Source organism: Ranitomeya imitator, chromosome 1, assembly GCF_032444005.1.
Source record: "Ranitomeya imitator isolate aRanImi1 chromosome 1, aRanImi1.pri, whole genome shotgun sequence".
NCBI classification, from domain to species: Eukaryota; Metazoa; Chordata; class Amphibia; order Anura; family Dendrobatidae; genus Ranitomeya; species Ranitomeya imitator.
Window position 1 is genome coordinate 142,370,835 of NC_091282.1, and position 18,986 is coordinate 142,389,820.

Consider the following 18,986-nt stretch of genomic DNA (forward strand, 5'->3'; position numbering starts at 1 on the left):
CTTGGGGGGTCTAGTTTTTAAAATGGGGTCACTTGTGGGGGGTTACTACTGTTTAGGTACATCAGGGGCTCTGCAAACGCAACATAACGCCCACAGACCATTCTATCAAAGTCTGCATTCCAAAACAGCGCTCCTTCCCTTCCGAGTTCTGCCGTGCACCCAAACAGTGGTTTACCCCCACATATGGGGCATCAGCATACTCGGGATAAATTGGACAACAACTTTTGGGGTCCAATTTCTTATGTTACCCTTGTGAAAATAAAAACTTGGGGGCTACAAAATCTTTTTTGTGGAAAAAAAATATTTTTTTATTTTCACGACTCTGCATTCTAAACTTCGGTGAAGCACTTGGGCATTCAAAGTTCTCACCACACATCTAGATAAGTTCCTTGGGGGGTCTAGTTTCCAAAATGGTGTCACTTGTGGGGGGGTTTCCACTGTAAAGGCACATCAGGGGCTCTCTAAACGTGACATGGCGTCCGATTTCAATTCCAGCCAAGTCTGCATTGAAAAAGTCAAACGGCGCTCCTTCACTTCCAAGTTCTGCGGTGCGCCCAAACAGTGGTTTACCCCCACATATGGGGTATTGGCGTATTCAGGAGAAATTGCATAACAAAATTTATGGTTACATTTCTGTTTTTACACTTGTGAAAATAATAAAATGGTTCTGAATTAAAATGTTTGCAAAAAAAAGTTAATTGTTCATTTTTTCCTTCCACATTGTTTCAGTTCCTGTGAAGCACGTAAAGGGTTAATAAACTTCTTGAATGTGGTTTTGAGAACCTTGAGGGGTGTAGTTTTTAGAATGGTGTCACACTTCATTATTTTCTATCAAATAGACCCCTCAAAATGACTTCAAATGTGATGTGGTCCCTAAAAAAAAAGGTGTTGTAAAAATGAGAAATTGCTGGTCAATTTTTAACCCTTATAACTCCCTAACAAAAAAAAATTTTGTTTCCAAAATTGTGCTGATGTAAAGTAGACATGTGGGAAATGTTATTTATTAACTATTTTTTGTGACATATCTCTCTGATTTAAGGGCATAAAAATACAAAGTTTGAAAATTGCAAAATGTTAAAAATTTTCGCCATATTTCCATTTTTTTCATAAATAATCGCAAGTAATATCGAAGAAATGTTACCACTAACATGAAGTACAATATGTCACGAAAAAAAAATCTCAGAATCAGCGGGATCCGTTGAAGCGTTCCAGAGTTATAACCTCATAAAGTGACAGTGGTCAGAATTGCAAAAATTGGCTCGGTCATTAAGTACCAAATTGGCTCTGTCACTAAGGGGTAAAGGCTTGTTTGTAGTGTTAGATAATATCACAGAAATGTACCCCATACCATGGAATAGAATATGGATGACAAATGTAATCTAGTTAACTTTTTACAGTTTGTGGTAGTGTTATATATGACAAAAATGTACCACGGAACACTTAAAGGGACACTGTCACCTGAATTTGGAGGGAACAATCTTCAGCCATGGAGGCGGGGTTTTTTGGGGTTTTTGATTCACCCTTTCCTTACCCGCTGGCTGCAATATTGGATTGAAGTTCATTCTTTGTCCTCCATAGTACACGCCTGCGCAAGGCAAGATTGCACCTTGTGCAGGCGTGTACTGTGGAGGACAGAGAATGAACTTCAATCCAATATTGCAGCCAGCATGCAGCCAGTGGGTAAGGAAAGGGTGAATCAAACACCCGAAAACCCCGCCTCCATGGCTGAAGATTGTTCCCTCCAAATTCAGGTGACAGTGTCCCTTTAATATAGTGTAAGCATGAGAACTGAAATCCAGCCAATTTTTTAATGCTTCTTTCAGTGTTATAGATGACAGAAATGTACCTCAGACCATGGAATATTGTATGGGTGAGAAGCGTAATCCAGCCTATTTTTTACGCTTTTTTTTAGTGTTATATAATATCACAGAAATGTAGCCCAGACCACGATAAACTGTATGATTGACTAATTTTATGCTGCAAATTTTTAAACAGATTTTCTGGAGTGATACTCTGTGGATAAAAATATATTTTATTCCCCCCTCCCTAAAAAATGCAGCTTCTATTTAGCAACTCTCCCAGCCCCGGTGTTTCTCTCTCCCTCCCTAAATTAAATGCCAAATGTATGTGATACAAAAAGCAAATTAAACGATTAGCCTTTAGAAGGGTTGTTAGTGTGATGCTCAGCTTCAGCACTAGTATCAACACTACAGGCCTCAAATTCATTATACTGTGCACACACAGGCCTAGACTAGCAATCTCTCCCTCCAATACACAGTTTCACAGAGCTGTGCAATGGCATCAGTGTGCCAGGCCAGGCGGCGCCTGTTCATTTATAACCTATGATGATGTCACATGGCCAGCCAATCACATAAATACCACAACAAGATGGTTGTGGTATTACAGTGACATGCAGCCAAACTCTGCATCCTTATTGGTTATGTAACATGGGCCAAAATTAGGGGCGGGGTTTCAAGGTTTACATAGAACACCACCTAATATTCACCGAGTAACAAGTACATCCAAGTAACATATTATTCGAGTGATAATTGAATATCACCGAGCATGTTCGCTCATCCATAGTCTGCATGCCACTATTTTTTAATTAAAAAGTAACAACTGAGATGCAACTGAAGTGTAGACTTTCAGATTTAATTGAAGGCATTGAACAAAAATATGCTGTGAAACATATAGGAACTGCAAAAAATTTTCTACAAAGCTTCCTCATTATAGGGGCTCAAAAGGAATTGGACAAATTAACTTTACCATAAATAAGATTTTCATTTTTAACACTTTGTAGAGAATCCTTTGCAGGCAATGACTGCCTGAAGTCTGGAAGCCATGGACGTCACCAAACGCTTGGTCTCCTGCTTTGTGATGCTTTGCAAGGTCAATGCAGTATATTACACTTCTTTGCCTTAAAAAACTTCTGGGTTGTTTTTGCCTTATATTTTGGGATATTGTCCATTTGTACGGTGAATCGTTGTTCAATTGTCTTTGCTACATTTGGTTGAATTTGAGTAGAAAGTATAACCCTGTGCACTTCAGAATTCTTCAGTCACATCATAATAAACACTAGTGACCCTCTGGCATTGGAAGCCATGCATGTTCATGCCATCACATTGTCTCCATCATGTTTTCCAGAGGGTGTGGTGGGTTTTAAATCATAAACTGTTCCAAGCTTTCCCCATAATTTTTCTTCTCATCATTCAGGCACAGGTTGATCTTAGTTTCTCTTGTCCTAAAACTGCTTTTCCGAAACTGGTCTGGCTTCTTCAGATGTTTTTTGGCAAAAACAAATTTGGCCTTTCTATTTTTAAGGCTGATTAATGATTTGCACCTTGTGGTTATCCTTCTATATTTTCTGTCAAGAAGTCTTCTCCTGATACATACTAAAACACCTATTTCCTAGAGAGTCATGTTCACTTGGGTATATGTTGTGAAGGGGTTTACCATGGAAAGGATTCTGCTATCATCAACAGCTTCAAATGCAAATGCCCTACCCTTTTATATGCTTATCTGATGATGTATTAATGAGGGAGTAGCCCATGCAGTTCATTTAATTGCTTTTAAGATTATAGTCCAATTTCTTTTGGTCCCAGCTACATATTAAAAGCTGTAATTTCTTAATCCTTACTCAGAATAGGATATGAATACCCTCATAATAAAGCTGAAAGTCTGCACTTTAAGCGCATGTTTATTATATAACTGAAGGATTTTTTTATATATTAAACATTAAACAAAATTTTTTAAAAGTCTCAAATGTCCACCAGGTGGTCTAATTATATTGGCCATTAATTCAATAGTGTAATGGGAACACCACTGTGACATGGTCTGAGGAGAGCCTGGAGGGGAGTGACTAGATGAGCACCTGACTCTTCACTAGAGTCCCTGATGTTGGAGTTAGGCTTGGCTCCCGATGGACACCAGGTGCTACACCAGGACAGACCTCAAACGCACGGCAGCTGAACCCCAAGGGACAGGTAGCTGGAGCGGCCAAGTAGGGGAATACAGCTGATACAGGTAGGCATGGCAGGAATACAAAAAACCCAGCTGCTGGCTGGTATACAGATAGGAACAGGCAGGTGCAGGCTGGTATACAGAAAAGCACTGGCAGGTGCAGGCTGGTACAACTGAAATATAGGCAGAGAGGTACTGGACAGGTAGACTAACTGACGGGTACAGCGGACCTGACAACAAGAAAACATGCAGGAGACTAACCTTTCACATTGCTCAGGCACCTCAATTCAGATGGAGGGGCCTTAGCCCCTTCACCCCCGGAGCTTTTTCCGCTTTTTCATTTTCGTTTTTTGCTCCCCTCCTTCCCAGAGCCATAACTTTTTTGTTTTTCCGTCAATATGGCCATGTGAGGGCTTATTTTTTGCGGGACGAGATGTACTTTTGAGCGACATCATTGATTTTACCATGCCATGTAACAGAAAATGGGAAAAAAATTCCAAGTGTGATGAAATTGCAAAAAAAGTGCAATCTCACACTTGTTTTTTGTTTGGCTTTTTTGCTAGGTTCACTAAATGCTAAAACTAACCTGCCATTATGATTTTCCAGGTCATTACGAGTTCATAGACACCAAACATGTCTAGGTTATTTTTTATCTAAGTTGTGAAAAAAAATTCCAAATTTTGCTAAAAAAAAAAAAAAAAAAAAAAATGCGCGATTTTCCGATACCCGTAGCTTCTCCAATTTTCGTCATCTGGGGTCAGGTGAGGGCTTATTTTTTGCGTGCCGAGCTGGCGTTTTTAATGATACCATTTTGGTGTAGATACGTTCTTTTGATCACCCGTTATAGCATTTTAATGCAATGTCGCGGCGACCAAAAAAACTTAATTTTGGCGTTTTGATTTTTTTTCTCGCTACGTCATTTAGCGGTCAGGTTAATCCTTTGTTTTTATTGATAGATCGGGCGATTCTGAACGCGGCGATACCAAATATGTGTATATTTGATTTTTTTTTAATTGTTTTATTTTGATTGGGGCGAAAGGGGGGTGATTTGAACTTTTATATATTTTTTTTTTTTTAATATTTTTAATCACTTTTTTTTTTTACTTTTGGCATGCTTCAATAGCCTCCGTGGGAGGCTAGAAGCATGCATAACTCGATCGGCTCTGCTACATAGAGGTGAAGTACAGATCACCTCTATGTAGCAGAAATGCAGGGTTGCTTTGAACGCCGACCACAGGGTGGCGCTCAAAGCAATCGGCCATCAACAACCATAGAGGTCTCAAGGAGACCTCTGGTTGTTATGGCGATGCACTGCTGACCCCCGATCATGTGACGGGGGTCCGCAGTGCGAGCACTTCCGGCCGCGTGGCCGGGAGCGCTAGTTAAATGCCGCTGTCAGCGCTTGACGGCGGCATTTAACTAGTTAATGGGCGCGGGCGGATCGCGATTCCGCTCGCGCTCATTGCGCGCACATGTCAGCTGTACAAAACAGCTGACATGTCACGGCTTCTTTGAGGTGGGCTCACCGCCGGAGTCCACCTCAAAGCAGGGGATCTGCCAGCTGACGTACTATTCCGTCAGCTGGCAGAAAGGGGTTAAATAATAAGTGTATCCCACACATTGGCTGGGGACACTTTAGCACGTCACCTTTAAGAAAGAGGGAGCACACACATTTGCACCCTAAGCACAGTACCCAGGGATCTGTGCATCATGCGCAGACTCTGGGCAGCAGCCAGAGAAGGAGGAAGAGGAAGTGCAGGACGAAGGCTATGACAATGAATGAGCCAGGGTACCTGCTGGGGGAGGAGAGAAGCATGCAGGAACGCTGATGCTACAAATAACAGACAATTTATCACATTATATAGCCGGCTTTTTACAACTGTACTGTATGCAGCATGGTTACCTTCCTACATATGGAATTCATCAAATTTAATTATTGAACTTAATCAAATAGTTCTTTTTTCAGAATTTTCTTCTTTTACATTAGATGTTAGGAACACCTGCCGTGGACGCAATTGTCCTCCTCCGGCTTCCAGTCTGCTCCGCCGGTCTGTCAATGCAGGGGGCAGAGTTACCATGCACTTGTGTGGTGCAACTACTCTACACGATGGTGCCTCTTGGGTGGAAGTGGTCAGTGATGTGGGAACAAAGGATGCCGTGCTTCCCACTTGTTTTACGGCCCAGGAGACATAAGACGCTGAGTTTCCCACTTGCCAGGAAATGCAAGATGCTGCCTTGCCTGGTGATAGCCAATGGTGGAAATGTGTGCATCCTGCTGTGTAGGTGAGCATGGTGTGGCTCCAAGGACATAACTGGGAGGAATGCATCACTTGATTGTTATCTTTAGCTTTCGGATGGCTAGTTGAGACCTGCCACTAATCCAGTCCAGTGCTGTTTATTCAGTTCCCTTGCATTGTGGAATGGTGAGTGCTTCCTGGTTGGGGTCTAGTTGCTTCTCAGCTGCTACTAATCGTATTTACTGGTTCTTTTTCATTAGCTATTTTCCTGTGATTTCCCTTTTGCTTTCATTTGGGCTTTATACTCATAGCGTTGGATTTACTCTTGTTACCTGACTCTACATAGTCTGCTAAACCTGATGCCAGCTATCCTGAGACTGCAGTGTAGGAAGGGCTCTGATAAACACCCCTCTTTTTGGCAATAAAAGATAACCTGACCCACAACAGAAGTTAACTCATTTTACTCCAACATTAGACATGATTTGGTGATAGAACCCACAAAGTATTATCTCAATTAGGATGAATCAATTCCTGATAACCAAGCAAAATTTCTTTTATAAAGTATTTGATGTTTTTTATTAGAACACAATGTGTTATTTCAGGGTGTGTTCTTTCAGAAGCTGAGGGGCTGTATGATGGTGATTAGTTTCACCCCAATTTATGCAAATCTATTCATGAAATTGAATTTAAATCCATAGTCACAGGGGAGAGCTTCCCTATAATCCAGTATTTAAACTGTGACATCGGTTATGTAATTTACTTATTATAGTATAATTGTAACCTTCAATACATGGGAAGGACGATACAATCAGTGCCTAATAGAGTGAACAAACATAGACACAATATACATAAAGGAATAATAAATCACTCCTTATCCAAAGCATTATTTATTGAAACATCAAAAATATCCAATCAGTTTAAAACTAAAAATAATAGAGCAGATACCCAATAGTATTATCAATCATTACCAAAAACTTATTAATAGGGAATCCTATGGGATCTTTAAATTATCTACTCTAACACCTGATGGTATAATTGAATGCATTGAGAACACAAAATAACGAAGGGCTTATGAAGGATAAATATGAGAAACTCCATCCATTAGTAACCCTTATTAATACTGTAAGTAGGATACGCTTGATAGGTGATAGTTTGGGAGTAATAACACTATGATCATACTCAATAAAAGTAAACCTGTTCAGGACTAGGGACTTTTTAGATTATATGCGATTGCATTTTAATAATCTTTTTTATTTATTCTTTATTCTATATATTCAATCTATTACATCATTGTGTGACCTGTATAAAGGTCATGGGCAGTGCCTTATTATGTTATACCCAATGAAGGAGTCTGATGGACTCTGAAGTGCGAAATTCAATCTTTTATATTTACCTTCCTTGGAGCCTTACCTCCTTGGCAGCACTCATTCAGACCATCCCTTTTACTTCATACATCACTTCTGCACAGTGGTCCATGGGTGGATTCAAATGTTCCCCCTGTGGTCCAGCCTGAGCCTGTGCATACACTTCTTACATAGCTGTGGCCAGTAGGCAGCAAAGCAACCCCAAAACATCAGGGAACCTCCGCCATGTTTGACTGTAGGAACCATGTTCTTTTCTTTGAATGCCTCTTTTTTCTCCTGTAAACTCTATGTTGATGCCAGTACTTTCTATATATAATAAAACTAGCTAAAACAAGTATGGACTCAACAGAAGAAAATGCAATTTATCTAAATGAATCATCCAGTATCTGTTATTATTTTTTGACTAAATATTTATACAACAGAGACCATATTTGACAAGAACAAGAAAACAACTTTGAGAGATAAGGAAGATGCCAGAGCACCCCCATAAATACAGAAAAAGCAGAGTTTAGAATGGACTTTGATAGGTCTGTGACTAAGCAGAAGTGTTTGTGTTTCAAGAAGAAGACACGTATAATAATACCACTTATACGAGTACAGAAATATTCAGAATAAGAATCACACAGAACGTCAGTGGTGGTGAGTTTTCCTCATACATAGTGCCACATGCTACATTACTTTTCATACACTCATGGGCATAAGACTAAAGAGATAGAAAAATAGAAATATAATGAAAAAAATGCCAAACCTGTGGTCATATCAAAATGTTACATTTTTGTCTTTTATTTACAATTTTCTGATATTTTCGGTAATCACGTTGCAGAACACAGTGTATTCAGCTTCATTTTGTGGCTCTGAATCAATGACGGAAAACCTTTTTCATATGCCCAATAAACCTTACAAATCAGTCATTAGATCCCAATGGGAAGCGAGGAGCATCATTCTGCTTTGCTTTATCCGAGCAATTTTTTGTTGTAAACTGACCGTTGAGTGTAGAACACAAAAAGCTAAAATGTACAATGTCATTTTGCCATTTGGGATAATCTTCACAGTTTAAGCCATAAACGAAGAGGGCACAGTAAAACAATGGTAATATAGTTGCTTGGCACTAAACTTGAAGATTAGATTCTGGCAAGGTCAGGTTAGATAGACTTTGGTTTCAGCCTCAACAATGTAGCTTTTATTATTTAATTTATCATTTTTATTTTTTTTTTTGCTCTTTTCCCGGGAACACTTTTTGCACTTTCTGTGTTGTGCTATTTACTGCTATAATGTCACTTACTAAGCTGTAAATTGTATCTTTTCAACCAACAACACTTCTGAGATTCACAAATTATAAATGAGCTTGTGCTAATGAAAAGAACAGTTGATTTGCCATCAAATTCATTAAATATGTGACGGGTTTATCATCTCAAATAGGCTTATAATTCACTGTAACAAGGCGTTATTTTAGGAAAACCAATAATGCTCACTAAAAAAATACTAAGGGCATCAAATATGTAATTTTAATAGGAAGAGTTAGTGGAATAAGTTTAAATATTTTACTACTTGTTAAATATTCTAACTGTAAAGTGCATGAATTTTAATAGACTGACTCGATGGCAATGCCCAGGCTAATTTACAAGATTTACACCAATTACTAATCTCAAGAGCTAGAAAACAGTCGCTTACGTATATCTGGAGTATTGGGGGAAGGTAGAGAAAGATTTAGCAGGACTTTAAAATGAAGTATCTGGCGCATTTAATTTTAGCTGAATGGGAAATTAAAGTGCTCTATCGACCTTGGTACTTACAAACATAAATTATTATTCTGTAATTAACTCACAGTCTAACATATGAATTCAGAGCAGATACAGAATTTATTGCATCTGCTGAGCAGTATGGCCAAAGTGAGTTAAAGGGGTGGTCTGAAGGCAAAACATTTTGCTCCTAACACTCTATTTGATGCCACAATCTAAGCTATTTTCTAACATACTTTAAAAATGCTCTATCTGCCCCCTAAACATGCACTGGGATGTTCAAACGATTTATCATCAGGCAGGAATTGGGAAAAAAATACAAAAGCAGTTCGATAATGTAGTTAAGGAACAGTAGGGAAGTTTTAAAGCAAGTATATTAGGAAATAGTTTAGATTATGGGACTAAATAGATGAGGAGTCAAGCAAAAAATGTTCTACATTTGGACAACCCCTTTAACTCTTTAATATACTGAGTTCAAACACTTGCATGAACTTAAAGAGGTATTCTTACTGATTATTTTAAAATCTGCAGCATATTCATTATTCCACGTAAAGATCAGAGATATAGAGAGCCCACAGAGCACTAAGGGTAGTTACACACGGTCAGTAAACGCTGTAGGTTGGATGCTGCATACATCCGCAGGGTCCAACCCAGAGCGTCCAGATGTTACGGCATAGTGGATGGGATTTCAAGAAATCTCATGCCCACTATGCGTGCACCGACGCCCGCGGCTCACCTGCAGAGACGGAAGACGGACGTGTGACGCATCTTTCCAGACCACAGCATGTCAATTTAACTTGCGTACCCCCACAGAAATGCACTTTAATGATGGGTTCACATGCAGCATTTATCTCTTTTAAAACTTTAAGGTCCAGTTTATTTTAAGCTTTCAGTGGCGGGTATGATTTCCATTATTTTCATGGTACTTTGCAAAAACGATTACTTTCATCTTTTCATAAAAAAAATCTACATCAAGGCTTGTTTACTCCAGGATTAATTATTTCACTTCCTTCTATCAATTTGTCTTAGATGAAAATGTAAAAACATAGTTGTGTTGTTCTTTTAGGCCTCAATGTCATGTCTGTGTTTAAACATGTACAGTTGTGCTCAAAAGTTTACACACCCCGGCAGAATTTTTGCATTCTTAGCCTTTTTTCAGAGAATATGAATGATAACACCAAAACTTTTTCTCCACTCATGGTTAGTGACTGGGTAAAGCCATTTATTGTCTAACTACTGTTTTCTCTTTTTAAATCATATTGACAACGCAAAACATCCAAATGGCCCTGATCCAAAGTTCATATACTCCATTTTTAAATACCATGTATTGCCCCCTCTAACATCAATGACAGTTTGAAATCTTTTGTAGTAGTTGTGGATGAGGTTCTTTATTTTCTCAGATGGTAAAGCTGCCCACTCTTCTTGGCAAAAAGTCTCCAGTTCCTGTAAATTCCTGGGCTACCTTGCATGAACTGCGTGCTTGAGTTCTCCCCAGAGTGGCTCAATGATATTGAGGTCAGGAGACTGAGATTGGCTACTCCAGAACCTTCACATTGTTCTGCTGTAGCAAATTTCAAGTCGATTTGGCCTTTTGTTTTTGAACGTTGTCATGTTGGAACGTTCAAGTACGTCCCAAGCGCAGCTTCCTGGCTGATGAGATCAAATTTGCCTCCAGTATGTGCTGATAACGTGCTGCATTTATCTTTCCTTCAACTTTGACCAAGTTTGCTGTGCCTTTGTAGATCACAAATCCCTAAAGCATCAACAATCCACCTCTGTGCTTTACAGTAGGAATGGTGTTCTTTTCATCATAAGCCTTGTTGTCCTCTCTTCAAATGTAACATTTATGTTGTATCCAAAATGTTTAATTTTGGTCTCTTCACTCCAAATTACCTTGTTCCAGATATTTTGAGACTTGTCTTTGTGCTGTTTTGCATATTGTAGGCGAGATACTTTGTGGCATTTGTGCAGTAATGGCTTTCTTCTGGAGACTCGACCATGCAGCCCATTTTTCTTCAAGTGCCTCCTTATTGTGCATCTTGAAACAGCCACACCGCTAGTTTTCAGAGAGTCCTGTAGTTCAGCTAATGTTATTTGAGGATTTTTCTGTGCACTGTTTTTTTACTCATTGTTAGTGGTTGAGTGAAGCCATTTATTGTCAAACTACTGTGTTTTCTCTTTTTAAATCATTATCACAACCCAAAACATCCAAATAACCCTGATCAACAGTTCACATACCTTGGTGATTTTGACCTGATAACATGCACAGAAGTTGACATAAATGGGTTTGAATGGCTACTAAATGTAACATTCTCACCTGTGACCTGTTTGATTGTAATCAGTGTGTGTTTATAAAAGCTGAGTGAGCTTCTGGGATCCAGACAGACTCTTGCATCTTTCATCGAGCCACTGACATTTCTGGAGTGTGAGTCATGGGGAGAGCTACCGATGGGAAAAATTGCTACCAGTGTTGTGCATCAGTCTGTCACCAGTGGGAATGGCTTCTTAAATTGCATTAGACAGAAGATATTTAAAAACATAAATTAAAACAAAATCATAAATTATGGATTCTGTCAAAATTCCTTTCTCACTGGTTCTAACCAGCCTACTGTACTTTCAAACACAATTAAATGTTTAACACACAGACACCTCTATATCAGAGCCAGTGACCTGTGTTATTGCTTTTATGAATAACACTTATAAATCTAAAACTAAAATACAAAATTATCAAAAATATATATAAGTGGATTCAATTATCTAAAATAATAATCAAAGTATAAATATTTACCATAACAAAACAAATGAAATACATCATAAGTGCAACATATACATGTGAATGAGGCTTGACTTTGTTTACTGAGTAAACAGTGTAGTGTTAAGATTGGGCAGTATTTATCAAGATAAATTAATTCTGGCAAAATTTGAGCCCAAAAACTCTCTTTAACCCCTCAAGCCCCAAGGGTAGTTTGCACGTTAATGACCGGGCCAATTTTTACAATTCTGACCACTGTCCTTTATGAGGTTATAACTCTGGAACGCTTAAACGGATCTTGATAATTCTGACACTGTTTTCTCATGACATGTTGTACTTCATGAAATGGTAAATTTTCTTTGATATTACCTGTGTTTATTTATGAAAAAAATGGAAATATGGCGAAAATTTTGAAAAATTCGCAATTTTCCAACTTTGAATTTCTATGCCCTTAAATCACAGAGATATGTCACACAAAATACTTAATAAGTAACAATTCCCACATGTTTACTTTATATCAGCACAATTTTAGAACCAAATTTTTTTTGTTGGGGAGTTATAAGGGTTAAAAGTTGACCAGCAATTTCTCATTTTTACAACACCGTTTTTTTATTAGGGACCACATCACATTTGAAATCATTTTGAGGGGTCTATATGATAGAAAATAACCAAGTGTGACACCATTCTAAAAACTGCACCCCTCAAGGTGCTCAAAACCACATCCAAGAAGTTTATTAACCCTTCAGGTGTTTCACAGGAATTTTTTGAATGTTTTAAAAAATGAACATTTAACTTTTTTCACTAAAAAATTATTTCAGCTCCAATTTGTTTTATTTTACCAAGGGTAACAGGAGAAATGGACCACAAAAGTTGTTGTACAATTTGTCCTGAGTACGCCTATACCACATATGTGAGTGTAAACCACTGTTTGGGCGCATGGCAGAGCTCGGAAGGGAAGGAGCGCCATTTGACTTTTCAATGCAAAATTGACTGGAACAAAGATGGGACGCCATTTTACATTTGGAGAGCCCCTGATGTGCCTAAACATTGAAACCCCTGCAAGTGACACTATTTTGGAAAGTAGACCCCCTAAGGAACTTATCAAGATGTGTGGTGAGCACTTTGACAAACAAAGTGCTTCACAGAAGTCTATAATGCAGAGCCGAAAAAATAAAAAATCATTTTTTCACAAAAATGATCTTTTTGCCCCACATTTTTTATTTTCCCAAAGGTAAGAGAAGAAATTGGACCCTAAAAGTTGTTGTGCAATTTGTCCTGAGCTCGCTGATACCCCATATGTGGGGGAAACCACTGTTTGGGTGCATGGCAAAGCTCAGAAGGGAAGGAGCGCCGTTTGACTTTTCAATGCAAAATTGACTGGAATTGAGATGGGACACCATGTCGCATTTGGAGAGCCCCTGACGTGCCTAAACATTGAAACCCCCCACAAGTGACACCATTCTGGAAATTAGACCCCCTAAAGAACTTATCTAGATGTGTTGTGAGATTTTTGAACCCTTAAGTGTTTCACTACAGTTTATAACGCAGACCCGTGAAAATAAAAATTATTTTTTCTTTTTTCACAAAAATTATATTTTAGCCCTTAGTTTTGTATTTTTCCAAGGGTAACAGGAGAAATTAGACCCCAAAAGTCATTGGCCAATTTGTCCTGAGTACGCTGATACCCCATATGTGGGGGGAACTACCGTTTGGGCACATGGCACAGCTCGGAAGGGAAGGTGCGCTGTTTAGAATGCAGACTTAGATGGAATGGTTTGCAGGCGTCACATTGCATCTGCAGAGCCCCTAATGTACCTAAACAGTAGAAACCCCCACAAGTGACCCCATATTGGAAACTAGACCCCCAAGGGACTTATCTACATGTGTGGTGAGAACTTTGAACCCCTAAGTATTTCACTACAGTTTATAACGCAGAGCCGTGAAAATAAATAATCATTTTTTTCCACATAAATCATTTTTTATCCCCCAGTTTTGTATTTTCACAAGGGTAACAGGAGAAATTGGACCACAAAATGTATTGCCAATTTGTCCTAAGTACGCTGATACCCCATATGTGGGGGGGAAACCACCGTTTGGGCGCATGGCAGAGCTCGGAAGGGAAGGAGCGCCGTTTGGAATGCAGACTTAGATAGAATGGTCTGTGTTGTGAATTCAGGTTTTGGGCTCCCTCCGGTGGTTGTAGAGGGTAATGCAGTTGTGCCTGGACTGCAGGAGTGGACAGGTGTATCTACTAATTGCAAAACTGACTGGGGTATATAGCTTTGCAGGATCCTTTAGTCAGTGCCAGTTGTCCATTGTTCTTGAAGGATTCACTTCCCTGCTGGTCTCTCCAGTTTGCTGTGTTTTTCTACAAAGATAAGTCCTGGCTTTGTTTTTGCTGTCCACCTGCTGTGGACCTTATAGTTCTGTGCATTTTCATGTTTTTGTCTTGTCCAGCTTAGTCTGTGAAGGATTTTTTGCAGCCTAGCTATTTCTCTGGAGATGCAGATATACCCCCCATGTCTTTAGTCAGATGTGGTGATTCGTATTTTCTGCGGTGAATATTTTCTAGTGTTTTTATACTGACCGCATAGTACTCTGTTCTATTCTTTCTTTTTAGCTAGTATGGCCTCCTATGCTAAAATCTGATTTCATATCTGCGTATGTTATTTCCCTCTCCTCTCACAGTCAATATTTGTGGGGGGCTAACGGGTCGAAATTGTTCAAAAGTCGCCGACTTTTGGCAAGGTCGGGTTTCATGAAACCCGACCCGACCCCAGTGGGGGGTCGGCCATGAAGTCGGCGATCTTTTGAATCTGGAATCGGAATTCCGATCCCGATTCCCGATATGTTTAAGATATCGGGAATTGGTATCGGAATTCAGATTAAAGTGTAAAATATAGAATTAAAATAAAAAATATTGCAATACTTACCCTCTGACGCGCCCTGGTACTAACCGGCAGCCTTCCTCCTTCGAATCCGCGCTTCTAGGACCTTGCCGTGACGTCGCGGTGACGTCGCGGCTTGTGATTGGCCGCGCGGCCGCCCATGTGACCGCTCGCGCGGCCAATCACAAGCCGCGATGTCACCCGCGACGTCACCGAAGGTCCTGGAAGGGCTGATTCTTAGGAAGGAAGGCTGTCGGAAGGAAGCAGGGCGCGTCAGAGGGTAAGTATAAGGATATTTTTTATTTTAATTCTATATTTTACACTTAAATATGGATCCCAGGGCCTGAAGGAGAGTTTCCGCTCCTTCAGACCCTGGGAACCATGGAAACCCAATGCACTGCATTGGGTTTCGAGTTTCGGCCGACCCCGACCCCGACTTTTTTATAGGATCGGCCGATTTCACTCGACCCGACTTTTCCAAAAGTCGGGTTTCGTGAAACCCGACCCGATCCTATAAAAGTGAAGGTCGCTCAACCCTAGTCTCGTACATTCCTGGTACTAAGAATGTTAAGGCGGATGCCCTCTCTAGGAGTTTTTTTCCTGATTCCCCTGGGGTTCTTGAGCCGGTCGGCATTTTGAAGGAAGGGGTGATTCTTTCTGCCATCTCCCCTGATTTGCGACGGGTTCTTCAGGAATTTCAGGCTGATAAGCCTGACCGCTGTCCTGTGGGGAAACTGTTTGTTCCTGATAGATGGACTAGTAAAGTGATTTCTGAGGTTCATTGTTCTGTGTTGGCTGGCCATCCTGGGATTTTTGGTACCAGAGATTTGGTTAGTAGGTCCTTTTGGTGGCCTTCTTTGTCACGGGATGTGCGTTCTTTTGTGCAGTCCTGTGGGATTTGTGCGCGAGCTAAGCCTTGCTGTTCCCGCGCTAGTGGGTTGCTTTTGCCATTGTCGGTCCCTGAGAGACCTTGGACGCATATTTCTATGGATTTTATTTCCGATCTTCCTGTTTCCCAAAGAATGTCGGTTATCTGGGTTGTCTGTGACCGATTTTCTAAGATGGTTCATTTGGTGCTTTTGCCTAAATTGCCTTCTTCTTCTGATTTGGTTCCATTGTTTTTTCAGCATGTGGTACGTTTGCATGGTATTCCGGAGAATATTGTGTCCGACAGAGGTTCCCAGTTTGTTTCTAGGTTTTGGCGGGCCTTTTGTGCCAAGCTGGGCATTGATTTGTCTTTTTCCTCTGCATTTCATCCTCAGACAAATGGCAAGACTGAGCGAACTAATCAGACCTTGGAGACCTATTTGAGATGCTTTGTGTCTGCTGATCAGGATGATTGGGTGGCTTTTTTGCCATTGGCCGAGTTTGCCCTTAATAATCGGGTTAGTTCGGCTACTTTGGTTTCGCCTTTTTTTTTGTAATTTTGGTTTTCATCCTCGTTTTTCTTCTGGGCAGGTTGAGCCTTCTGACTTTCCTGGTGTGGATTCTGTGGTCGACAGGTTGCAGCAGATTTGGGCTTATGTGGTGGACAATTTGGTGCTGTCTCAGGAGGAGGCTCAGCGTTCTGCTAACCGTCGTCGGTGAGTTGGTTCCCGGCTTCGGGTTGGTGATCTGGTTTGGTTATCTTCCCGTCATGTTTCTATGAAGGTTTATTCCCCTAAGTTTAAGCCTCGATTTATTGGTCCTTATAGGATTTCTGAGATTATTAATCCGGTGTCCTTTCGCCTGGCGCTTCTGGCCTCTTTTGCTATTCATAATGTCTTCCATAGATCTTTGTTGAGGAAATATGTGGAGCCCATTGTTCCCTCTGTAGATCCTCCGGCCCCTGTGTTGGTCGATGGGGAGTTGGAATATGTTGTTGAGAAGATTTTGGATTCCCGTTTTTCGAGGTGGAAGCTTCAGTACCTTGTCAAGTGGATGGGTTATGGCCAGGAGGATAATTCTTGGGTTTCTGCCTCTGATGTCCATGCCGTTGATTTGGTTCGTGCCTTTCATCGGGCTCATCCTGATCGGCCTGGGGGCTCTGGTGAGGGTTCGGTGGCCCCTCCTCAAGGGATCTATCCTTTGGGGATTTTCTCTGAGGCAAGATAGGTTTCCTGTTTCTGTCTTTAGGGGTAGTTAGATCTTAGGCTGTGCCGAGGGGTCTAGGGAGTGTTAGATACCCCCCACGGTTACTTCTAGTTGCGCTGCTAGGTTCAGGGTTTGCGGTCAGTACAGGGACCACCTTCTCCAGAGTCCGTCTCATGCTGCTCCTAGGCCACCAGATCATAACAGGTCTGCAGGTGTCACACTGCATTTGCAGAGTCCCTAATGTACCTAAACAGTAGAAACCCCCCACAAGTGACCCCATATTGGAAACTAGACCCCCCAAGGAACTTATCTAGATGTGTTGTGAGAACTTTGAACCCCCAAGTGTTTAACTACAGTTTATAACGCAGAGTCGTGTAAATAAAAAATCGTTTTTTCCCACAAAAATGTTTTTTAGCCCCCCAAATTTTCATTTTCCCAAGGATAACAAGAGAAATTGGACCCCAAAAGTTATTATACAATTTGTCCTGAGTACGCTGCTACCCCATATATTGGGGTAAACCCCTGTTTGGGCGCACCGGAGAGCTCGGAAGGGAAAGAGCACTGTTTTACTTTTTCAATGCAGAATTGGCTGGAATTGAGATCGGACGCCAAGTCGCGTTTGGGGAGCCCTTGACGTGCCTAAACAGTGGAAACCCCCAATTCTAACTGAAACCCTAACCCCAACACCCCTAACCCTAATCCCAACTCTAACCATAACCCTAACCACACCCCTAACCCTAACATGTCCCTAACCCTAATTCCAACCACAACCCTAATCCCAACCCCAACCCTAACCACACCCCTAACTCCAACACGCCCCTAAACCTAATCCCAACCATAACCCTAACCACATCCCTAACCCTGACACACCTATAACCCTAATCCCAACCGTAAATGTAATCCAAACCCTAACCCTAACTTTAGCCCCAACCCTAACTTTAGCCCCAACCCTAACCCTAACTTTAGCCCTAACCCTAGCCCCGACCCTAACCCTAGCCCCAACCCTAACTCTAACCCTAACCCTAGCCCTAGCTCCAACCCTAACCCTAGCCCTAGCCCTAACGCAGCCCTAACACTAAACCTAGACCCAACCCTAACCCTTTCCCCAACCCTAACACTAGCCCCAACCCTAACCCTAGCCCCAACCCTAACTCTAACCCTAGCCCTAACCCTAGCCCCAACCCTAACTCTAGACAAGATGACATTGTCAGCGGTACCATGGTTATTTATATCCGTACTTTTGATCGCGTGTTACTCCACTTTTTGTTCGGCGCTATGATAATACAGCGTGGGTTTTTTGCCTCGTTTCTTTTTTACGATGTTCACTGAAGGGGTTAACTAGCGGGACAGTTTCATAGGTTGGGTCGTTACGGACGTGGTGATACCAAATATGTGTTCTTTTATTGTTTTTTTTTTTAGATAAAGAAATGTATTTATGGGAACAATATATATATATTTTTTCTTTATTTAGGAATTTCTTTTTTTTCATATGTGAATATATTATTTTAACTTTACAACATTGCCCCAGGAGGGGCATCATGTTATAGGGTCAGATCGCTGATCTGACACTTTGCAGTGCACTGTCAGATCAGCGACCTGACGTTCACTGCTGGAGGCTTGCAGGCACCTGCTCTGAGCGGGCGCTTGCAAGCCACCTCCCTGCAGGACCCGGAAGCAGCCCCGCGGCCATATTGGATCCGAGGCCTGCAGGGAGGAGGAGGTAGGAGACCCTCGGAGCCTCCTCCCTGTGCGATGCTTCCCTATACCGCCGAGACACTGCGATCATCTTTGATCGCAGTGTGCCAGAGGTTAATGTGCCAGGAGCGGTCCGTGATGTCAGCTGTGATAGTCAGATGACACCATGGCGCGATCGACCATGCTCCCCCCGTGAGCGCAGCCGATCCACTATGATGTACTATCCCATCACTGGGAATTAAGAATTAAGAATTATCCCAGATCACCTCAATGGGATA